This window comes from Neofelis nebulosa, chromosome 12 (genome assembly GCF_028018385.1).
Source record: "Neofelis nebulosa isolate mNeoNeb1 chromosome 12, mNeoNeb1.pri, whole genome shotgun sequence".
Taxonomy (NCBI): Eukaryota; Metazoa; Chordata; class Mammalia; order Carnivora; family Felidae; genus Neofelis; species Neofelis nebulosa.
The window spans coordinates 69,710,969-69,736,333 of record NC_080793.1 but is presented as its reverse complement, the minus strand read 5'-3'; the positions used below and the strand labels follow the sequence as shown (position 1 = coordinate 69,736,333).

The following is a 25,365-nucleotide window of genomic DNA, read 5'->3' as shown; positions in this document are numbered from 1 at the left end:
ATTCTCTAATTGACACCCTCTTCAATTTCGGACAAGTAAATTAACCTTCCTAGGCCTTGGTTTGCTTATTGTAGAATTGGAATAATTGGGATAGGGACATCAAGTAAAGGCAGTGTATAAAATGCCTGTGTCATATGCAACTCTTTCAGTTGTCATTGACTGAAAATGCAGCTTAAGTCAATTTTTTAAGCAAAATAGTGGGAATTCTTTGCTCCTGTAAGTCACAGGGTGAGAAGTCACAGGGTGATCTTTAGATTGGATCCACAGCCAAACGGAGTGATCCTCTTTGTTTATTTGTATTGCTGTTACTCTACTCCTCAGTTCCAGTTTCCTCTTTCCTTCTTTTTTTTTTTTTAATGTTTATTTAGTTTTGAGAGAGAGAGAGAGAGAGAGAGAGAGCAAGCAGAGGAAGGGCAGAGAGATAGAGGGAGACACAGAAACCAAAATGGGCTTCAGGCTCTGAGCTGTCAACGTGGAGCCCAATGTGGGGCTTGGACCCATGAACACAAGATCATGACCTGAGCCAAAGTCGGATGCTTAACTGACTGAGCCACCCAGGTGCTCCTCTTTTTTCCTTCTTTTTACTGATTTCGTTCTCAGGTTTCACAGGAGGGAAAGACAGCTCCAACCTCACCTTCAAATACTAGCTGGAAAGCACTAGCTGGGATTCCTGGGAGTTAGCTCTGATGAGTTCTGACTGGCTCAGCCTGAGTCACATGGCCTTCTTCCAGCCAATCACTGTGGCTGGGGAAATTGCTTGCTCCTGTTGGCCAAACATAAGTCACTTGCTTCAGTCTGGTGGAGTCCTCAGGCACAGAGGCTAAGAGCAGGGATGGGATCTCCCTGCAAATCAGGATGCTTGCCCTTCTGTAGATAAGCCTAAGTGAATGCAGAGCACCAGAAACCAGCCTCCTGTGTACACAGGGCCGGGCCCTTGTGAGGAACTCGACAAATGCTGGTTCCAGACCTATTCTTGTGTTGGGACTCCCAAGGTGCCCCTCCAAAGCATCTTTCTCAGGGTTGTGTCAATTGGAATGGCATTGGAGAACTTGTTGCTGTTTTTTTGTTTTGTTTTTGTTTCTAAATTTGAATATGAATGACCCACAATGCAACTTAGTTTCAGGTGTGCAACTTAGTGATTTGACAAGTTTATATGTTATGCTATGTTCCCCTTAATATACCTACCATCTATCCTGTCACGTCCCTCTTCTAATATCAGGGACTGCATTCCTTCAGGCTGTGCCTTTTTGGAGAACCTTGTTTTCACAGGGTAATAGATGTCATCATTAGAATTGCAAGAAAGTACATCCTTACCTCGCTTTTACTCAATATTTCCTTCCACTGCCACTCATCCTGTTTCCCCAGCAATCCTAAAAGCTTTGCACATCCTTTCTTCTGATAGGAGGACCAGAGATCAAGTGGTGATAATGTGCCTACCATATCTTATCAGGCAGTCTGCCAGCAAGCCCTCACTAAGTCCCCAGCATCGGAGAACACGATTCAGTGCGGAGTGTGAAGGGAACTTGTTATTGCAAGGAAAAGAAAAGCAGGAGTCCAAACTTTCCCACTTATCTTTACTGTAATTAGGCAAGTTAGTGATTCAGTGTTAACCATCAATTTAGTCATTCATTTAGTAAGTACCTCTCCTGTGTCCAGTTCTATGGCTGACCCACAATGCAACATTAGTTTTAGGTGTACAACTTAGTGATTTGACCAGTACTGAGGGTGCTGGAGGTGTAAGAGACTTGGGAGCTCCTTTTTTGTTTTAATTAGAAAAAAAATTTTTTTTTAGCTTATTTATTCCATCTTCTTTACTCTCTCCCATCATGGAAAAAGCTGGTGTCTGAGCTGAGTCCTAACCAGTCTAGAGGTTCTTCCACCATACCTGTCTGTGCTTTTCAAAATGTGCTTCTGGAGGGGCACCTCGGTGGCTCAGTCGGTTAAGCCTCTGACTTCAGCTCAGGTCATGATCTCGGAGTTCGTGGGTTCGAGCCCCACGCCGTCGGGCTCTGTATTGACAGCTCAGAGCCTGGAGCCTGCTTCCGATTCTGTGTCTCCCTCTCTCTCTGCCCCTCCCCTGCTTGTACTCTGTCTCTGTCTCTCTCAAAAATAAATAAAACATTAAAAAAAATGTGCTCCTGGAGTCCCACATTTCCAAGGGGAAGATGCCGAGTCTTTCATGGTGCTGAGGAGAGGATAAATAGGTGGGCCATCCTTTCATATCTTGGAGTTCCTTACAAGAATGTTTTCAAAGAAAGGAATACACACACAAACACACACACACACAGATGCTGGAATCAGACAGGTCTGAACTCCATTTCTGCCTCTGGCTATCTAAGCATGTGACCTTGGGCAGGTCAGGTAATCTCTGTGGATCGATTTTCTCATCAATTAAAATGAATATGGTAATAAGTACTTCATAGAACTATTTCATCGAACTTCGTAGAACACGGTGAGGATTCATCGAGATAAGTTATATGAAAAGTATTTGCTACAGTGCCTGACACATAGTAGGAGCTTAATAAAAGTTCATTCTCATCCCCTTCTCCCCTTCCTTCCTGCCTCCCTCCCTTCTGACCCCATCGGCAAGCAGCTGGAGGCGGCCTAGGTGTAAACAGAAGTTGATCCGAGATATAGGACTTGCTTCCCCTTCTACATTGCTGTTGCTCTACCTGCTTTTGAGCCCCAAGCAGCAGTGAGCGCCCATCAGAAGATGCCAGCAGTCGGGGCGCCTGGGTGGCTCAGTCGGTTAAGCGTCCGACTTCGGCTCAGGTCTTGATCACACGGTCCGTGAGTTCGAGCCCAGCATCGGGCTCTGCGCTGACCTACTTCAGATTCTCTGTCTGCCATTCTCGCCGCCCCTCCCCACTCACACTCTCTCTCCCAATAAATAAATAAACATTAAAAAAAGAAGAAGAAGAAGATGCCAGGAGGGAGTGACAGCAACCTTTAAGAGGAGTGCCCTCACTTTGCTCAGCACTGTAACCTGGGATGGCCCTGGCTGCCATCTGAGATGCTGCGCTCCTGGGAACATCAGAGTGCTGGCTCCAACAGTGAGCCCGAGGGAGGAGTGGAAGAAATGCTTCTCTGTTTAGTTCTCTTCAGAGCAAACTCCTTGTGAATACCATGAGATATAGTGTAGTCAGAAATGTTTAGTGGCAAGTTACAGGTCAAATTTCTTTTAAGCATAGAGAGGGAATTATTGGTTAAGCCACCCTGAATCTGAGTGGCTTCCGGAATGCTGTATTCGGTTACTCCAGCAACGGCCTCAGAATCTGTACCTCTTAATCTACCTCTACATCCTGAGGCAAGTCCTCCTCCTCCTCTTCCTCCTCATCCTCCTCCTCCTTCTCCTTCTCCTTCTCTTTCTTCTTTCTTCTTCTTTCTTCTTCTTCTTCTTCTTCTTCTTCTTCTTCTTCTTCTTCTTCTTCTTCTTTTTCTTCTTCTTCTCTGACTTCTCCTTCTTCTTTTTCATGTTTATTTTTAAGAGAAACAGAGAGACAGAGAGACAGAATGCAAGCAGGAAAGGGGCAGAGAGAGAGGGAGACATGGAATCTGAAGCAGGCTCCAGGCTCCCAGCTGTCAGCACAGAGTCCTACGTGGGGCTCAGACCCATAAACTGGAAGATACTGATCTGAGCTGAAGTCAGATGCTCAACTGACTGAGCCACCTAGGTGCCCTGGTGAGGCAAGTCCTTCTGTTGTTGTGACAAGATGGTCACTAACAATTCCCAGACTGTTTCCTCCCAACTTTATAATCACAGCGAAAAGACAGCTTCTGTGGGTCTCCTGGGTGGCTTAGTCCCGTTGAGGTCAGGTCATGTTCTCATGGTCCTGAGATCAAGCTCCACATCAGGCTGCGTGCTTGGTATGGAGGTGGAGCCTGCTTGTGATTCTCTCTCTCTCTCTCTCTCTCTCTCTTTCTCTCTCTCTCTCTTTCTCTCTTTCTCTCTCTCTCTCTGTGCGCTCTCTCTCTCTCTCTCTCTCTCTTTTTGAGAACCTATTGGTTCCAGCAAGACTTCCAACCCTGAGTCTCATCAGTCTGGTTTGGGGCATCTGCCCATCCCTGAACCCTTCACTGTGGGAAATAGGGTGCAATTGTCTGAGTGGCCAGGCCTCCTCCTGGAAGGGGAGGTAGACCAAGAATGGGGAAGACATGATTCCAAAGGTGAGTCTAGGGGCTGGCACCAGAAGGAGTCAAAGTAGGTAAAAACAGTAGAAATTTACTCTAAGCCTTTTCTTACATAATATAAAGACCTTACAAAGAAAGTCTATATTACAACATAGAAAAAAGGTACAAGACCTTTTCCAAGACCATTAAAAATTGAATTATTAGCCTATTTTCCCTAGTAAGCTACCCAGTAACAAAAAGAATGAATCAAAGGTAAGTTTTTACTTCACCAGTGCCATTGATAAGTTCCTTGGATTCTTTGTTTCCACCCCCAATAAATTACTTAACTGCCAATCACTGAAAAATACCACGAAGCTGTGTGTGAGGCTTAGTTTTATGTGTCAACTTAGCTAGACTATAGCATCTATTTATATTCAAACGTTTATGTCTATGAGTACTTCATAGAGCTATTTAATAGAATTTCTTACAACATGGCGAAGATTCAGTGAGATAAGTTATGTGAAAAGTACAGTGCCCGCCACATAGTTGGAGCTTAATAAAAGTTTGTTGTCATCCCTTTCTTCCTTTGTTCTTCTCTCGGTCTCTCTCTGTGTCTCTCTGTCTCTGTCTCTCTCTATTGCTCTCTCTCTCTCTCTCTCTCTCTCTCTATATATATATATATATATACATACATATATATACACATACATGCATGTATTTACTATACATATTTATATATATAAGGAGAGAGGGATGAATGTATATGTATATACAAATATGTATATTTGTGTTTATATAGAGAGATAATACAGTTTCTACTGGTTGTGTTTCTCTGGTTGAACTCTGAGCGATACACCACAGAATCTCAAGACAGTCTGTAGTTGAAAAATAGACTTGGCCGTGATGTCAGTCAGCTTTTAAGTCAAAGTTGAGGCAGAAGCCAGTCCCTTCAGTGGACAAGCTATGTAATTTGATTGAACCTGTAGTGCGGTCATCTTATTACCACACTTTCACACCAATGATACCACATTTTGTGGGTCCCCATAAAACAAAGTGTCACTGTAATACTAGAAATAAATACTTGATAATACTTGAAAGGTAGCACCTTTCTACTGAGGAATTTAAACTACTTCACAGGCATTATCTCATGAATCTACATGTGATGATAATGAGGTAGGTGGCAAATATGACCAACCCTACTTTGCAGACTGAAATTGGGGCAGGATGGATGTGACTTGGCCCAAAGCTGTATCAAAACTCACCAATGGACTAGGAATAGTTTAAAAAAATAAAAAAAAGACTTGCAGGCATGGGGCCATTGCTCAGCCAATTCAAGTTGTGGCCTCCCCGTCCTCTTCATGGAAATCCCCTGGGGTCATGAAAATGCAGATTCCCTGGACCCTGCCCTAGATGCGCTGAAACAGAGTTCTGGGAAGTGGATCAAGGAGTTTGCCACATGGTGAGCTCCTTAGGTGGGTCTCAGCGCTTTAAAGTCTGAGAATGACTCATTAGGTGTGGTTTTTCACCATCTATACCTTTACTGTTTGGCTTCATGGGAATATACACTGAAAAATTCAGGAACTCAGTAACTGGTTCAAATAGGAAAGAAAGACTGAAAGACAAAAATACTGGTTTACTTTCTTTTTTTTTTAACATTTAAAAAAGTTTTATTTATTTTTGAGGGAGCGCAAGGCAGGGAGGGGCAGAAAGAGAGGGAGACAGGATCCGAAGCGGGCTCTGCACAGACAGTAGCAAGCCTGATGTGGGGCTTGAGTCCAAGAACTGCGAGATCACGACCTGAGCCAAAGTTGGACGCTTAACAGACTGAGCCACCCAGGTGCCCCCTACTTTGTCTTTTTAAAGCAGACTTATAAATGCTTCTCATGGTTTCCAAAGAGCTGTTTGAAGAACACGAAGCTGTCTATGAGTTGCTGGTGGGTATATTCTATCAACTACCTTCATTTACTGGTGTTTGTATATTCTGTTTTGACTTTTGAGCTCATCTGAGAGACCTCCCCGCTGCCTCCCAGAGGTTATCTGGGTGCTTGAACCAAGCAAATGCACGTGACATTTGTAAACCAAGGATGTTTCTGCTGCAGTACCACTAGCAGAAACTGTCTGGTGGCTCTTGAGCTAAGACCAGGGGAATGTCTGACAGGCTGAATCCGCCTTGGCAGAATCATCCGATTCACTGGCCAAACTCAGCTAACAGCGAGACCGACATTGATTGGGCTTTAGCTTTCACGTCCTTACCTTTGGTCATTGTTTCCTGTTTTAAAAGTTTGACCAAAGGAGGTCTGTATAACAAATTATTAAAAGCGAGAAAAGCTTACTTTTCTAGAGATAGAGATTAAGCTATGTTTGAACAATAAATAGAATCTAGAAGGTTACTGCACACGCTGTCAGTGTTCCTGAGGAGGCCTTTGGAAGCACAAAGCCATGAAGATTTAAAAGGGAGAAGATGTGTAGGTGGCGAGCGACTGGGTCTGCCCTCCAAGTGAGCACCTCCAAGTGTCCCACCCCTACCCACCCCCCAGCCCTCAGTTAACCTGCTTTCCAGGTCACAAGGCAGGTGAGGGAGAGAGATGGGTGGAGTGTGAGAGCTTCTCACCACTGCGGGCAAAACCCCATTAGAAGAAAATGATTCACAAACCCTTACTTTGTAAAGAGCCAAAATGATAAGTGTGGGTTCCATCCCTGAAACTCCATGTTATGCTCCCCACCTCCAGCATACCAAAAGAGATGATGAAAATACAGATGAAAGTCATACGTCTTTCACAGACATTTCAATATGTAAACACAAATGAAACCGTGTGAGAGCTCTGTTGTAATCGGGAAAAACTGGACACAACACAAATACCCATTTGGTGTGGAAACATTTAAATAAATTATGAAATACTCACCCAATGAAATTTCTTGTAGCTGGTAATCAAATGAGGTATTTCTGTATATGTGGGCATAGGTAATATCTAACATGTATTTTTAAATTTTATTTTATTTTTTTAATTTACATCCAAGTTAGTTAGCATCTAGTGCAACATTGATTTCAGGAGTAGATTCCTTAATGCCCCTTATCCATTTAAGCCGTCCCCCCCCCAAACCCCTCCAGCAACCCTCTGTTCTCCATATTTAAGAGTTCCTTATGTTTTGTCCCCCTCCCTGTTTTTATATTATTTTGGCTTCCCTTCCCTTATGTTCATTTGTTTTGTATCTTCAAGTCCTCATGTGAGTGAAGTCATATGATATTTGTCTTTCTCTGACTAATTTTGTTTAGCATAATACCCTCTAGTTCCATCCACGTAGTTGCAAATGGCAAGATTTCATTCTTTTTGATTGCCAAGTAATACTCCATTGTATGTATATACCACATCTTCTTTATCCGTTCATCCATCGATGGACATTTGGGGTCCTTCCATACTTTGGCTATTGTTGATAGTGCTGTCTAGAATGTATTTTTTTTTTAATTTTTTTTTCAACATTTTTTATTTATTTTTGGGACAGAGAGAGACAGAGCACGAACGGGGGAGGGGCAGAGAGAGAGGGAGACACAGAATCGGAAACAGGCTCCAGGCTCCGAGCCATCAGCCCAGAGCGTGACGCGGGGCTCGAACTCACGGACCGCGAGATCGTGACCTGGCTGAAGTCGGACGCTTAACCGACTGCGCCACCCAGGCGCCCCTAGAATGTATTTTTTAAGCAAAGTATAAAAGAATGTGTTCTGATTCTGTTTGTAAAAATATTGGCCACCAGACGTATTAGCATATGCATGTGAAGAAAACTTTGAGGAATAAGCACCTGATGGCTAAGAGGTTTGGGACTTCTGCAGATATTTACTTTTTACAGTATGAATTTCTCTTACATTTGAATTTCTTATAAAGAATGCAATTATGTTCATAATAGATACAGCAAATTTTAAACATTTAAAAAATGAAACACTGAAAAATTCCTTTGGGGGAATTTTTCTGCATGGGCTAGACTGGCTGAGGTTCTTACAATGCTGGTCTAATGAAGTTTGGATGGAAGATGCCATGCTAGTTTGGTTCGGGGAAGGAGGTGCTGGGACAGTTGGGAATGTGGAAAGTTTAGGGAAGTATAACATCCGGGGAAGGAAAAAGAGAGGAAGCAGGGTTAGGTGGAGGAAGCCATCAGACCCCGATGCTGAGTTGACAAAATCTCAGCCAGTCTACTGGGAAGCACTGGGTTCCCATGCTGGGACCTCATATGAACCTTTCGACCACTGCCTTGCACAGTCATTGTCTGAGGGGGCAGTGACCTGGCCCTGAAAGCTGGGCCAAACCCTACAAGAGCTAACACCTGGAGGCTGTGTGCCAACCAGGCACCTGATGGCCACAGGGCCAGTCCTTTCTTGAAAGGTGGTCTGAGCTAGGCATTTATGCTCCCGTGCCTTTCTCTCTTCTCCTTGGGCAGGCTTGAGTGTTTACAATAAAGAATGTTTGGGGTGAAATCTTCCACTTTCTCTGGGCCACAGTGCTTTTCTATCCACAGTGCTTTCTAACCATCTCAACTCTGGTTCAGCTACAGTTTGAAAATACAGTTTAAAGAGCAGCTTATTACATGTGGATGTTACAAAGGATAAACCAATTTATATTAGTCAGAATATATAGACAATTGTTGAAAAGAAAAATTCAAATGAGTAAATTTTTAAGATCTTACTGACTTTATTCAAGGACTCGTGAATTGGGCAACATCCAACCTAGCAGATAGAAAGGAGATCTGAAGAGCTGTGCAAGGCATGAGAATTTATAGGCAGAGGAGCAGAAACAAATTGGTTGTACTAGGCAAAATAATGGATCTGCTATTGCAAAGTTACTTTTTCTACAGCATTTATCAGGCAGGTTACTTACCAGTTAATGCGTATCACATGATTCCTGATTGACTGGGTTAAGATTCCATTTCTGGGAGATCCACGACTAGAATTAAATTAAGTCTCAGTTTGGTGTTGTGGGGCTTGACATAAGTGACTCCAACTTGGGCCCATTCTATTGTTTTTTAATAATATATGCCTCTGTTTTTAACAATATATGTTTACTTTTATGAACTTCTCTGCATGGTTTCAGAGAAGGTCTTGGAAATTATCAATGGCAAATACTTAAATATATAAACACTTTATATTCATTAACATGGCATCTCACAACAGCCTCTGAGGAAGTTACTACTTTATCCTTTTTCTATAGATGAAAAAACTAAAGCTCAGAGCGTGGTTGTGTAACCTTCCCCATGTCACTCAGAAGAGTGAGGATTTGAACCCAAGGAGTCTGACTTCAGAGCCTCTATTTGTAAATACCATGAGGAACTGCTCCTTCAGCTCAGTGTGTTGACCACAAGTTGTGGATTTAGCGAATCCAAAGGAAAAGAAGTATCTGTGGTGTTAAATGAAAACTACCTATCAAGACGGGGGTCCTGGAAGATACTCGAGGAATGGATTTGGGTCCCATTCCTTGGGTCCCCCCAAGGTTTGCCATGGGGATCAATGCATTAGCCTCCATTCACCCTGCATATGTCAGGCTCTTGCCATTGAATGGAGAGACACTTGAATTAGTTGTCTCCAAATGGAGCAGCTTAACCTTTGAATATAAAAGAATTATTTTCACCTTGGAAGTTAGTGAGAAGCCCCTCTTTCTTGTCCCGAGGAGTCCCTTGGACCTGCCATAAAACCTATGAGGTTCTATATTGTTTCCACAATGTTCCCCATCTCTCTTTCCTCTTGTTCTCCGGGTAAATGGAGGTATGGGCTGATAAACAATTTTATCAGGCACTTGCCTTTCGTTTCTATTTGTAAGTAGTCTTGAGGCAAAAATTCTATTTCAAAAAAAGGTACGGAGAATCTCAATTACGGATGTTGAAATTCGCAGTCAACACAGCATTCTTTGTTGCTCCAGTTGTGAACAGTGCTCATAAACGGGGTCACTTATCTAGAAAATTATTAAAAATTCATTGTACGTGAAAGTCTCAAAAGTCCTTGAAAGGCAAATGTTAGGCAACGGCTGTTTCCATGACAACATCTCCTCATCCTCACTGATCCCTTGCTTCCCATTTTCCAGGAGATAAACACCTGTGTGGAACGGCAATCTTCTTTAATAATTTCAACAAACTTTGCAGAAAAACATGTTGATCATTCTCCACCGGTGATTGGAATTTTCCCGTGCATCCTTACGTTATGCTAATCAGTCTTTCCTGAGGCAGTGAAGCATGTCTTTGCTGGAGTAGAAAATATTCTCCTGACTACTTTTTCCAAAAGATTTGAAGAGTGGTAGTGTCTTCGCAGCAATGCTTACTGGCAGCGTCTGACCAGGCACCGTGCAATAAACTGGTGCTTCTCACAGTTTATTTTTTATTTTTTAAAAATTTGGAATATTTATTTTTGAGAGAGAAAGACAGAGTGTGAGTAGGGGAGGGGCAGGGAGAGAGGCAGACACAGAATCTAATCTGAGCAGACTCTGTGCTGACAGAGCCCAAAGTGAGACTTAAACTCAGGAACCGTGAGACCATGACCTGAGCGGAAGTCGGATGCTTAACTGACTGAGCCACCCAGGTACCCCTCTTCTCACAGTTTAACCTGTCAACTCGTGACCTAGCCCATCACTAAAAATTAAATTGTGGATTTCGTTGATTTAGTGTCGATCTGTTGATCAACACTATCTGTTGGTTCTCTGGTCAAATCATTAGGGAGTTGTAAATTCGTGTTTGAGGTCTCATTTTTAATAGGAAAGAGATGACAGGGAAGAAGGCATGTCATAATTACAAGTCTGAGAGACTGCCCGTATCAGAAAAATCATTTCAGCAGTGAGTCTGTGTCATCATCTTGATGACCGTGAATTTTGTATATGGCAATAGTAATAGTAAGAAGCAAACATGGAAAGGGAGAAACAAAGATATTCATTTTCCTAAGAAAAATAATTTTCTACTCACAGAATTCAATCACTATGATATGAACCCTAATGCTCTGTGGGCTGGTTTGATATGCTCTTCCACAGGCATTCCAAATAGGAAAATGTACCTCTTTCCCCCACAAATTGGAACTCAGGCAGTGAAGACTTGCATCTTACTTTGGAAAATCAAAGAGTGGTCATTTACACCTGCCTAATTCTGAAAAAAATTTCTAAGTGCTCTGCTGTTTACTTTTGAAAAGAGAGTAAGGGAAAAAAGAAAGTGGGACAGAATAACAGGGAAAGAGAAAGGGGAAGAAACATATTTGTGTGTGTGTGTGTCTACAAGACGTTAACCACAAAGAATGCTGCTTTACGTGAAAAGTGATAATTTCTACGTTGCTCATAAATCTTGGGCTAGTCCCATGGAGGTGGATGGATACTAACAGGAGGATTTGCTGCTCCCGTTTCCCACCCTTTAACAAACATCATTTCGCTGACAAAGCCACTGTCATTTCATTTTGAATAAGGCTGACTCAGCATGCAGACATGAAGTTCAGATAACTTCACCATTAACCTGAGGAGAAAGATGGATAGCATAAAACAGGGGAAACTTTTATACCCAAAATGAAATATGAAAATCGAATCTGAATCAAAATCTGAAGTACCAAAATTTAAACTAAAAACTGAAGTAGAAATGATAAAGTTTATAATATAGCTTTAAGAGTAGACTCACACAGATTAAATTAGGTTTTTATAGAATAGATTAAAAAAGAAATACCCATGTAGAAGGAGGAGAAAACCACTTTGGGCTACTTATACACAACTATTTATATTTTGAGCTATTTAATTTTTTTCCCTTGGGAAGAGCTTTTGTGTTTGTTTGACATAATTTTGGCCATACTATATGTATTTGTATTGTATGTGCATTTGGGAAATTAAAATCTGGTTTTTAGAGGCTCTTACTTGTACTTTATCAAAAATGGTCCTATGGTAGGGGCACCTGGGTGGCTCAGTCAGTTAAGCGTCCGGCTCTTGATTTTAGCTCAGGTCATGATCTCAAGGTTTGTGAGTTTGAGCCCCTTGTCTGGCTCTGTGCCGTCAGCTCAGAGCCTGCTTGGGATTCTCTCTCTCTCTCTGCCCCTCCTCTGTTTGTTCTTTTTTTTTTTTCTCTCTCTCTCTGAGTAAATAAATAAAATTCAAAAATATATTAAAAATGGTCCTATTATATTTAATTTATGGAACGTCAAAGTGGGAAGGATAAGGAGCTGAGTAGTTAAAAGAGTTTCAGATGGGGTCTTTATTTATTGAGCTTTTGATCTGCTATTTAAAAATCTGTGTATATAAACTAGGAATCAGAGATTTTTTTTTTTTCTCCAAGAGCAGGTGTGTTTAAAACTCATTGCATTAGAAGTTTACATGAACCTTTCAGTAGTGATTTTATTTCATCACCGTGTAAAGGTAGCTGAATTTTAACGAATCAAGCTTTAAAGACAATTGTTTAAAAAAATCACTTTGGGCACAAATGACATCATCTCAAACTGTTGTGTTGATTCCAATGAGAAAATCAAAACCAGATGAGTTTAGTGGATTTGCAGATTACTGTCAAAATGTTCAGCCCTCAGAGTTTCCGACTTTAACCAACACTCTCTCTGAGAGATTATTTGAAGTATTCAATAATAATCTTGACCTACTTTTGTTCTGAACTTAAGTGGTAGATGATCAGAGGGCAATTCCACAGACATCAGAGCTGAAAAGCATCAGTTAGTGTTTACATGCAGACAGCAAAGCACCCTGATACTTTTCCCTTTTTTTGTTCCTCAACATATCAAACATTTTAAAGTTCACTCCAGAAATCATTGTTAAAGTCAAGAAATTGGTGACCGGTCCAAAAGCAGAGACTGTTCTCCAAAACAATGCTTTTGAAATGTCATTGCAATTTCAGGCATTTGAATTTTTGTTTGTTTTATTTGGCTTTCAGATTATGGACATTTCATTGTTCTCCCCCCACACTGAATTAATGTGGCAACTAAGCAATTTCTAGAAGATAGGTTTCAAAAAGGAACACAGACTTATCTCTGCTAGGAAAATGACTACACTCATTCTTTCATTTTTATTTTTCTTACACCAATTCTTGTACTTCTGTAAGTTGAATAAATAGGTTTTAAAAATACAGATTTTTGAGTATTGGACTGAAGACACTAATGGATGCTTTTTATTATAAACAGAGGATATTTATAAATTTGCTTATTGATGGTAATAATCTATCCATAATTGAACTACTGTTTTCAGTATCACAATACAATTCTTTCCATGGGGTCTGTGATTGGAGAATCTGATGTACAAAAAGTGTGATGAGAAACAAATATTAGTAGAAATTAGTGGCAGTCTGTCTCTTTTAATAATATTGCTATAAAACTCATTTGTGAGTAAGAAATGAACTTTTTTTTCTAAGCTTCCATCAGATTGTTGCCCCTAATTTGCTATAGTCTAGTTATTGTAAAAGTGATTGTGTTTTTCTACCATTTGCCATATAAATTGGGGTTCAATAGAGAGTTTGGGGTTTATGTACTAGTGAAAAAGAAAAATAATAACAATATTTTTGGATTTCAACCGAAAGTTGCCAACAGTTGGTTTTGCTAAATAAGGACACTGATACAAACGCGTGTTCCCTATTATCCTCAACCCTTGCAGAATTTGCAAGCATTTTCCAGTGTTCAAGCCTCTTCCTGGGCACATAGGAAGACTATTTCCCGGTTTCCCCTCTAGTTAAGCGGAGCTGTTTGATTTGTGATCTAGCCACGGGAAGGTAAGCAGAAGTGACTTGGTTCGGCACCAGACCAAGGCAATGAAGAGCTAAAGTGCCTTCCCCCTCTTTCTTCCATTCCGCATGCCCATGGGTAAAGTGAAGAACTCCAAGATGGTGGGTCCACACAAAGGAAGTTACCAGGATTCCCGAGTCTCTGCTTGGAGGAGATGTGCCATTAGAGCGACCTGACTCACAACGGACTATAATGTGACAGGCAATAAGTAACATTAATGACCCAATATGTCACCCTTCCATAAAAAGAAGAGTGCTTTAAAACAAAAAGATGTAGGAAAGGTATTAGCTCATAATTTTAAGAAATTAAATAAATTTTGTTCTGGCACTGCTGACTGCCAAAAACATGGTCACCAGCCGGCCTTAACTGTGGACTGGTGTTTAGGAGCACCTGTCATAATAATTAAGAGCAATGACTAAGGTCAGACAGATACGGGGGTTGAATCCCCAGCCCTGCTGCTCCCAGGTGTATGGCTTGGCCAAGACACTTAATATCTCTGAGATTCAGTTTCCTGTAAAGTGGGGATAATGACAGCATCTGTGTTTTAAATTGGGGTCAAGATTAAATGAGATGCTGAATGACTCCTTGCAAGGGCTCAATAAGCATTGGTTATTATATATATCTTGGCTTCAGAGAGGATCCCCATCTCATCATTTCTCATGTTTCCTTGAGTTTATTCCCTTACAATGTTTAATATCTTATAATCCAGGAAATTAAAATGCAAGCATTTTAACATCCACTGGAATAATTTTCCTGCCATTTCGTTAGAAGTTATTGAAAACAGGAAACTGACCGTTAGAAAGAGTTAAAAGGAGATGATGAGGCTGGCACATTGGGAATAGATATTTTGGACTGTGCAGCTTAGGGTTAATGAAAGAAAGAAAAGCAAAGACCACCCATGCCATAGAATCGTGTTCCCTTGCCTGGATATGCCCAAGAGCAAAGGAAAGAGTTGATAGAGGTAGACAGAAGGTTCTGGAATGTTCTAGTATATTCTGCACAAAGTCATAATGGGTAGAACCAGGTATAGCATCACAATCATACAACCATATTAATAAGAGGCTAAATTAAACATCCTGATCAATAGGCAGGTAGAATTTCCTACTTTTGGCAAACGTTATGTCAGATTGGTGATCAAGATTGCCTTGTATATATATCTGAAACCACTTTCGTTAGATTGGGAAGTCAAAAGCTATTACACAGAATGGTATAGTCTCTATTCCTTCAGTTTTTAACATCTTCCTAATAGGAGACTTCTTAATTCATAGCATATTGGATCCCTGGACCAAGTAGACTGAGAAATTCAGCCTTACTCCCATCAACATCCAGTTGTTTAGAGATTTTTTAACTTGCAATCAGATCCTTCACCAATCATTTTATTGTCTGTGATGGGAAACTTAGCACAAAAAAGGCATAAATTATTGTAACAGTGTTGTATGGTGACTATATATATAGGGGTGGGGGGACATGAGATCACAATGACAGACTTACTATTTTTCTGGTATTTTGTTGCTGATATTTTGTTGTTTCTGATATTTTTGTTTCTTTTTTTTTTTTTTAATTTTTTTTTCAACGCTTTTTATTTATTTTTGGGACAGAGACAGAGCATGAACGGGGGAGGGGCAGAGAGAGAGGGAGACACAGAATCGGAAACAGGCTCCAGGCTCCGAGCCATCAGCCCAGAGCCTGACGCCGGGCTCGAACTCACAGACCGCGAGATCGTGACCTGGCTGAAGTCGGACGCTTAACCGACTGCGCCACCCAGGCGCCCCTGATATTTTTGTTTCTAAGGAATTCTTTTTCAGGAAGCACTTGTTGACTTGTATGCAATTGAAAAAATGATCTCAGGAATTCATAAATTATTTTAATTTAGCTACATTATCAAAGTGCATTGTCTGGTTTCTTTAGATCTTGGAGATTTATTGTCACTAAAGTCCCTGTTATGTTACATGTGGTAAAATAATATTTATGTAAATATATAAATAGCATTATATATCTATTTATAAATAAAATTTTGGGAGATGCTTGCTATTAACTTCCTAAAATGACCATCCCTTGTATTGGTTACAGTTATTAGTTCCAGAGAACAGGCTATAGCCTGAACTTACAGGAACCACTCCCAAATCACACACAGACCTAGACTTCCCAAGGAAGCTGCCGCCTTCGCCACAGTCAGGGAGCCAGAATCACCACTGGTTCCCTGGCTGCAAGGGAGTCCAGTCAATGTAATTCATACATAACCAACTGGTGTGCCAAAGGGCATCAGAATGGAGGCTGGGCGAACTGACGTTAATATCAGCCCCCCCCACCCCCACCCCCCCACCCCCGCCCCGGCAATGCATAAAATGTGGTAGATACTTTACAGAGGTAGCTAAAGGTCTCGTTTTGTGGATCTGTGTCACACAAGGAAATTGTCATAGTGATTTGCCGTTAACATTAGTTTCTTGATCATGAAAAGACATTTTTATCCAAGAGAAACCCTGAGCATCTGTAGAGATCTGCATCTTTTTAATGGGAGATTAATCTGTCACAGAGGTCAGCATAGTAGGACCTGTGGGGCCAATCCTGTCCACCAGCTGTTTTAGCAAATAAAGTTTTATTAGAACACAGCCACCGTCACTCATTTATGTATTGTCTATGGCTGCTTTCACGTGACAATGGCTGAGTTACAAAGTGTGACAGAAACCATATGGTCTGCAAAGTCTCCAGTATTTACTTTTTGGCCCTTGGCAGAAAAGTTTGTGCATCCCTGATCCAGCCCCACTACACGTGTTTGGAGAACTCATTGGAATTAATATTTCAATTAGTGATCATGCAAAACAGCGTTGATGAATTCTGATTTTTTAATAAACAGTACGCTGGTGAGGTCAGTGTGGCAAGAATATGAACACACACATGTACGCTCACTAAAATAAAATCAAAATAAAACAAAAAAAACCCCCACATTCTCACAACTATTGATCATCAAGGTGAGAAATGTGTAGAGTTCTCTTATGTTTCTATCCAAGAATTCCCCAGATTTGATTTTACAGATAATTGGGAATGTCTTTTTAACAGATTTCTGTATGATTTTCCCAGCCAGATGTCTCCAATTTGCTCCTTGGATCTTGTGGCCAGTCCACAGGGATTCTGACAGCCTCTCTCACAATAAGATGTTAGAGATGACAGAATGGATCGGGTGAATGCTGTGAACGCACCCACAGAAGACAAGGAGATTGTCTCCTATTGACAGAACATGACTTACGTGATCATCTAATTTTTTATGGCTTTCTTGAGCACTAAGTTTCTAAGCAATTTTCAGCTACAGCGCTAACCTCCATTTGCTTCTGCCAAATTATTACAAACGACATTCTTTCCCTGTGTTTTTGGAATAGGTAGGACCATATCTGGTCACATTAGGTGTGTGAGGATTTGGTACCTGCATCAGATAATTTTTCACAAGCTCCTCCAATTTCATAAGGTGGCATCTTACTCCTATCAAAAGCATTCTTACCACGGTTAAAACTTTAGTGAATGGGAAAGAGTATGGAACACACAGTTAAAATGATAAGCAAATTTCCTGAGCATCTACTGCTTATAAAATCTTTTCTTCTCTTCCACAACCAGGGATGTTGGTTTCCTTCCTTAGGAGGACATTGGAGAATCGAGGAGTATAGTCACTTCCCAAATTTCTGGAGACAGTGCTACAAGCATGGAACCCTGGCTGCCTGTGGGAGTAAATACTCGCTGTTGCCTGGCTGGCCTACACCCCATGCCACATATTTAAAACAGCTTCTCCATTTCTGAAGGATGAGAGCTTATTTCCTTTGCTGTTGGTGCTAGATTATTAGTCTTCTTTTTATTACTACTCCTGGTTGAACTCACTTCCTATCCCAGTCTGGTTCTCAAAGGGCCTCTCTGCCCACTAACTCTTCCATTCTCCCCCCACAAATGCATGCTTGTACTGTGGTCATTCTGCACAGGTACAGCCAGTGGGGGGATTTAGTGACCCCCTCTTCGAACCCCCACTCTCAACACACTCAGGTTCTCCAGTGTCCTGATTTGTGGCTTTGGCTGCCGTTTGCAGTCGCTGGCACTCTTTTAACTTCTACCTCTGAGGGTCACATTATCCATGATGCCCTGGCAAAAAACCATCCTATTTATTCCAGGTCATTTTTGACCTTCTGTCTGTCTGCCTGCTCTTGTTTCCAGGTGGCTACATCTAGGTGGGTACTTTTCAATGCTGCACTTGGAAGCTTTTATGCTTTTTTTTTTTTTTAAGTTTATTTTCTCTGCCCACCCTGCTGGGTGTGATGTTTATTCATTTCATCTACACAAAGTGGTATTTTAAGAGAAAGACTTATATCTAAAGCTTGGTTTTTATCATTGAGATGGAGATTTGGGAGAATGTTCTGGGAGAGTAGTGAAGGCACTCTGTGCTCAAATGATCTCGACTTTTTCAAGGAATGAAATTTCAGGAGCAGTTTCCATAATGGTGTCAAACCATGTAGTTGTGGGGTTAACACAGAAACAAGTCTGGGGAGAGAGTTTGGCTTAACAGAAATCTCAGAGATGAAAGGTAAATTTAGTGAGGTTTGTCTGAGATTAATGGAGGATCCATGGTGTGGAAAATTCATTTTCCTCAAAAAAAGCTGGAAAAAGAATGAGAGATAGGGTTGGGGACTTGAGCAGTGAAAAGGAATCTAAGGATTGAAGTTTGATTCCTCTTGTATTGCAAGTAGGACTTTGGTCAAGTTACTTCAAAGCCTCAATTTCTTTATCTGTCAAAGAAACACAGAAATATATGGGGCGCCTGGGTGGCTCAGTCGGTTAAGCGGCTGACTTCGGCTCAGGTCATGATCTCACAGTCCGTGAGTTAGAGCCCCGTGTCGGGCTCTGTGCTGACGGCTCAGAGCCTGGAGCCTGCTTCGGATTCTGTGTCTCCCTCTCTCTGACCCTCCCCTGTTCATGCTCTGTCTCTCCCTGTCTCAAAAATAAATAAAAATGTTAAAAAAAATTAAAAAAAAAGAAATATATATCTGTATACGTATATGTATATGTATATGTATATGTATATGTATATGTATATCTATATCTATCTATCGTCTATCTATCTATGTATCTATCTATCTATATGGTAGGCTTCAGGTGAAGACTAAATGTGTGCCACGGAGTAGGTGCTCCACTAACACGAGTTAAATTATTTCCATTATTTTATTAGTTTCACCCAGTGTTACTTTTGAGCATCTTCCATGCATATATCCTTCAGCTCCTGACTGGTCATTATACTGGAACTTCTAGGACCATGGCACTTCAGTAAATGTCTTCCAATGTGCTCCCAATCTCTGAATCACCAACTTCTCCAATATACAACAAAATTCTCCATTAACAGTAACATCTGGGGAACTACTTCAGTTAACTGGAACCTTGGTTGTTTCATTTACTGTTACTAAAACCTTCTGGTTTAGGGTTTAAAGCCAATGGAATGTTCATGAACATTCTTTGCATGTGAATGTTGGCTTTCCCTGTTGAAAACTATAGTTAATGAAGATAGGGCTAAGTGACTCAACAACGCAAGTTGGCAGCTGATTTTGTGAATAAATCTCCGGGAGGAGCTTAGTTTTTGTTATTTTTTCTTTCACCCAGAAAAGGAATATAGCAAGTGGGAGTTATTTTGGCTCTGATGAAGCACCTCTAATGAAGTTTTGGCTGGTTGGTTTGAAGAGAAGTGGTCACATCAACTTCCAAGTCGCTTGTTGATGTTGTCATACACTAGTGAGAGAGAAAGAAGGTATAATAATGACTCAGATTTACACCAAAGACAACAGGTTTGTGGTGACATACCTAACAGAAGAGACCACTCTAGAAAGCCCAATACAGGAGCAAGTGGGAGCAGGGCTTGTTTAGGAGGGGCACTGTGTTATAGGCAAGGATTTTGCGGGGAGGTTAGGGAAAGAAGGGCCTTTCAGTGGGGCATCTACAGGGATTTTGGGTGGAAATAAACCATGTTTCCCATCTTGGGTTAGAAAAGGATGTATTAGAAGTGTTTAGAGGGCTTGCTTCACATTCAGAGCATTTTTATGATGACTAAATCTATTTATAACCCACCTATGCCATTGAAAAGCTAAATTTAGCTCAGTCGGGAGTGTGACCAAGGAACAGATGTGTTACTGGGTCTATTCTCCCCATGATGCAACCAGATTTCTTGTTTGCAAGGCCTGGCCACGTCCAATGCTGTTGAAAAGATGACTAGAAAATTGCATTTTTTGAAAGCTATGAACATCCTATGTTCTAACGTAGGTCTAGCTTCTGATGAGGGGAGAATTTGGTGGGAGAAGTTTTCTCTTTTTGTGGCTCCATTTGGCGAGTTAGTTCACCTTTAAGAAATGAGAAAGGAGAATTGAAGTCTGAATAATTTACAGTGTATAACTATTACATGCAGTGAATAATCATCAGGACAATATCAGTGCAAGTAACAAGAAAAATAACTGCCAAAACATATGGCATCACACCACAGCAGCTGTAAGAGCAATTTTCAATCATCTAGAAATTTCAGGATCTTTCTGAATGCCAACAAATTATTATTTCTGTTGGATCCTGAAAATAGGGCTTCCACATAGAACCTTCTGTGTCTCACACTTCAGTAACTTCAATTGCATGTTGCCTAACCATCTCTTCAGTGCTTTAACAGCCAACTTCCACTCTCAGGAGGGATCCTCTAGAATGGTTAATGTGGCAGAGACTGGCTATATATACTCACCAAACCATTTCCTTTTCCTGGGCCCTCAGCTAAACTGTATTGCCCAGCCCGCCTGCTTTTAGAAGGAGCTGAGTGAGTAGTGCTGGAGTAAGTGATACGTGCTCCTCCAGAGCTGACCCAAAAAGCATCTTGTTCCATTTAATGTATTCCCTCTCTTCCCCACTCTTGGCATTTGGGTGATCCCAGACTTCTATTGATGACGGGGTAGTCATAGCATGAAAGGGGCTTGGGTACCTGAGTCATCATGGGAAGAGGCTCATCCAATCACTAATATCCGCTTTGTCCTTTGTATAGTGAGAAATAAACTTTCATTGTATTAGGCCACTTGGAATTTAAAGTTGTTTCTTAGAGCAGGTAGCCTGTCCTGGCTGATACATTCAGGGCCTCACTCCACTGTTTTTGTGAACAATCCTTATCCATCAACTCATCTTTACGGCAGGTGACTCACAGTTTACTTAACGTGAGGAAAAGTCCTGAACTGATGGAATGACAAAGGCCCTTTTGTTCCTGAGATATTTTATTTAGTTACTTCTGAGGCCATAGGATTAGTCAGTTATTGTGAAAGGCATCATGTGAGGTTAAGTGCAATCCATTTTGGAAAGAAGGAGAAAGGCGTGGGTTTTCAATTCAGGTGCAATGACACACAATGTCATACTTGTTGCATATACCCTGTTGCAAGGTATAGCATAAATGGCTTATTCTTAATTACGGATAATGTGCTGAAATATATGAATTAAAAAATTTTTTAATTTGAAATGATTACAGACTCAGGAAATTGCAAGGAAATGTGCAGGGAGCTTCTGTGAACCCCTTTACCTGCCTTGCCTTCCCCAGTGTTGATATTGTGTATAATTATAGAACTATATCAAAACTAGGACATTGACATTGTACAATTGAGAGCTGACTCAGATTTCACCAGTTATACCTGCACTCGTGTGTGTGTGTGTGTGTGTGTGTGTGTGTGTGTGTGCAGTTGCTGCAGTTATATCAGACATATAGTTTTGTGTAACTGCTATTCACAATCAAGATGCAGAACTGTACCACCTTCACGGAACTCCTTCATGCTTACCCTTTATAGCTATATCCACATTCATCCTCTCTGCCAAACCTTAACCCTGGCAACCATTAATCTGTTCTCCATTTCTATAATTTTGTCATTTTGAGAATATTATATAAATGGAATCGTACAATTTACATCATAAGTATTATATACTATAAGCATACGCTCTTTGACATAATTATTTTGAGATCCATCCAAGCAGTGTATACCAGTAGTTCATTCTTTTTTATTGTTGAGTAGTATTCCATGGCATGGATATACCACAGTTAGTTTAACCATTCATCCATTAAAGAAATTAGGGCTGTTTCCAATGTTTGGCTATTAGGAATAAAGCTTCCATGAACGTTCATGTGTAAGTTTTTGTGCGAGCATAGGTTTTAATTTCTCTGGGATAGATGCCCCAAAATTGCTGGGTCTTATGATATGTGCATTTTTAGTTTCAGAGGAAACTACCAAACTATATTCCAGAGTGTCTGTGCCATTTTACATTCCCACCAGCAATGTATGCGTGACCCAGTTTCTCTGCATTCGTGCCAGGATTTGATGTTATTACTATTTTGCATTTTAGCCATTCAGGTAGGTGTGTAGTGATATCTCCATTGCGGTTTTAATTTGCATTTTTCTAATAGTTAATGATTTTGAAAACTTTTTCATGTGTTCATATTTTCTCTGGTGAAATATCTCTTTATGTCTTGGCCCATTTTCTGATTGAATTGTATTTTTTTTTCATGTTGAGTTTTGAGAGTACTTTGTGAAGTCTAGATATAATCACTTGGTTGGCTATGTGGTCTGTAAATATACTCTTCCACTCTTTAGTTTGTCTTTTCATTCTCTTGACAGGATCTTTCATAGAACAAACATTTTTAATTTTAATCAGGTCCATTTTATCAATTTTTTTCTAATAGATTATACTTTTCACACCAAATCTCGCTAAGAACTCTTCATCTAGCCGCATGTCCCAAAGATGTTCTCCTAAGCTTTTTTTTTTTCCTGTGAAGATTTTGCAATTTTCTGTTTTACATTTAAGTTCTTGATCTATTTTGAATAAATTCTTTATAAGATATGAAGTTTAGGTCAAGGTTTTTGCTTACGATCGTCCACTTGTGTGAATGCTTTTTGAAAAGAAATGAGGACCATCATACCATCCACAACATTACTTGTGTTTTCATAAACTTTCTTGAATAAGAGGGGGACACAGGGGAAGGTATGGCTATCATACCTATTTATGCCCCATATATAAGTAAAATTTTGTGTCAGGCATAGGGGAGGGTTTTAAACCAGCAGCCACAGATGAAATCCAACACTATGTATTTGTCCCACACAGTGTCTTTTAAAACATTTTGAGCCAACTTTAAACATTTGAAAATTTCATATGCAAAGGCATATTTTATGAATTCTCTTTCAAAACCAGAAGCTTCAGTAATGGGAGAGCCACATTCCTCCTTGACAAGTGCATCCTTGAGTTGAGATGTCCCTTTGGATGAGACATGATCTCTCTTGTTCACTAGAGTCTCCACAAATCCCTGTCAATTCCCTGACACTGTGGGTTCTTGTCGGTGTCCCTTGCCCTCATTATAGTTTTCCCGGCATTATTGTTGCAGTTGCCTCGTGCTTGTTCCCGTATGGAGCTCTCTTTATTCACTTTAGATCTTTACATTGGTGACCTCCTTAGATTTCTCTTCCTTGCCTGTGGTTCTTTCTTTACTTTCCTTCCATTTCCCCTACCTCTCTCCTTTGCTTTGTCTCTCCCAGGTTATTGATGTAAGCCCACCGTCAACTTTGGTAAGCATTAACATGCTACCCAAAAGTGGCCCATCTGGGTAGTCCTAGGTCCTATGGGATCTTGACCTCAAGGACATCCAGCCAAGGTCTTGGCATGCCATGCACTGTTTGTCAGTTTCCAATGTAGAGATGGTGGTAGGGTGTGGGGAATACTCACTAGGTCTTTGTTTTTAAACCACCTGTTGTGACTTAGCTATTAAGTGCCCACTCTCCCGAGTTGGCCCACTGAGTCCAGTCATAAAATCATAGGTAGTTGCATCTGAACTATAATTATCATAAGTCACACTAGGAGTCATGTGGGGGGGGGGGGGGGTGGAAAGCCTTTCAACTAATAGATGACTCATGGCATCCTGGTGAGGGAAGGCCAAGAAAGAGCAGTGCCAAAGGAGGGGAAATTTCAAAAGCTTCTGGGAAAACCCAGGTCAAGAGCATCAGACCTGGACTCCAAAGCCTTCTCTCAAATCCCACAAATCACATTTGATTTCAAAAGAAACAATGATAACAGACTTGAGCACAAGATGGCAGTCTTACGTCTGCTTCACTCCCCAAGGCTGTCTGGAAAAGGTGATAGGAAACAGAGCAGAAACAAAAGTCTTGTGTTGCTGAGAAATACTGAAAAATAAATAGTAATCAAGAAGGATGATGAGGGAAGGAAAAAGATTAAAAATAAGTGAAAGGTTTTTTTTTTTTTTTTTTTTTTTTTGGTGCTGTGTTTTGCTTTGTTTTAGAAACTGGCTCCCATTAGAGTCTTGAGTCTGCTAAATATGTGTGGGCTTAGGTTCCACGTGTGTGTTTTGGCTCTGTTCTAGAGAAAAGACCTTAGGAAAGTACAGGGGATATAGAAGGAAGCAGAAACCATATGTGCTGGGAGAAGGCAGGAAAGGGCCTTGGTTCTTGGATGGAAGGGGTCTTGGGCTAGACTATAATGACCTCTTTTCAGTGTTCTTATGAAAATAGGAGAATGGGGCATTTCCTTCTTTATGCAAAGACCTATGCTAAATGCTAACAAGTGTTGAGATAGGGTTTCACTCACAGCCTATTTTTAACAGGAAATTTAAAAACCCTGTTTCTCCTCTTTCTCTCCCTGTCTCTCTGTCTCTCTGTCTCCAGTAGCCACTGAAATCCAGAATGAGGGAGAAAACTACCTACTCCGGAACACCCTCTTTTCTGCCAAAATATATCATATTCTAGAATGAAAAGATGAATGAAGAGGAAAGTCTAACTTAACAAGAAGCTCTCTGGAATCCTCTAATGAGACACCCAACATAGCCTTGGCAGTACAGAGGTAACCCAGTCCTCACAGCCAGCCCCATAACTGTGTCACAATCTCCAAAGCAAAGGAAGCTGGCTGGCTGTGCTTCCGAGACGAGGTGAGGTCATTCAGTGCCTTGACATTTCTTATGATGGCCAGCTGCAAGGCAGTCCTTTCAATAGGCAGAGAGGGGGCTTCTCAACTGATTGTTTTTTAGTCCACCCTGGAGAGTGTGGGTTACCTCGACACTGTAGATCCTTGTTGATCCTCTAGTATATGATTTTCTTCACTTACAAAATTAAATTAATAAAAGCAACGCTGCTTCTGAAGATGACATTCTTCACACAGAGGAAGTTGCAGACGTAAAGGTTCACGGTCAAAAACAGTATCTAATTTCTCATCCAAGAGCTTCGTGAGATAGAGGTCATGTGATAACATCATCTCCATTTGTTAAATGCAGAGCTGCAGGCACAGAAAGGTGAGGGGAGAACCTGAAACCACACTATGATTTTTGCTCCATGGACAATCTTGTGATCCCTCTGTGAATATTATTTATTCGGTTATTCCGGGAACAAAGAGTTCAAAGGACTCTTGAGAAATAGTACCAAAGACAGTGGCCGATCATGTCTTAGGGGTTGTGGAACCACTGGAGATGACTCTCACGGTGTCCGCCCTCAATCTAAAAGTGCCAAGTGGCAATTTTTTTTCAAGTG

At 40.9% G+C, this 25,365-nt stretch overlaps 1 long non-coding RNA gene across 1 annotated transcript in view; it reads left to right on the top strand.

Annotated features, from left to right (window-relative positions):
* The window catches only part of LOC131491995 (uncharacterized), a 38,074-nt gene extending 13,106 nt beyond the window's left edge, over positions 1-24,968 (top strand). The window contains exon 2 of the long non-coding RNA XR_009251764.1: positions 24,511-24,968. This is a non-coding gene — a long non-coding RNA (uncharacterized LOC131491995). The remainder of the gene's footprint in view (positions 1-24,510) is intronic.
* Positions 24,969-25,365: the final 397 nt, after the last annotated feature.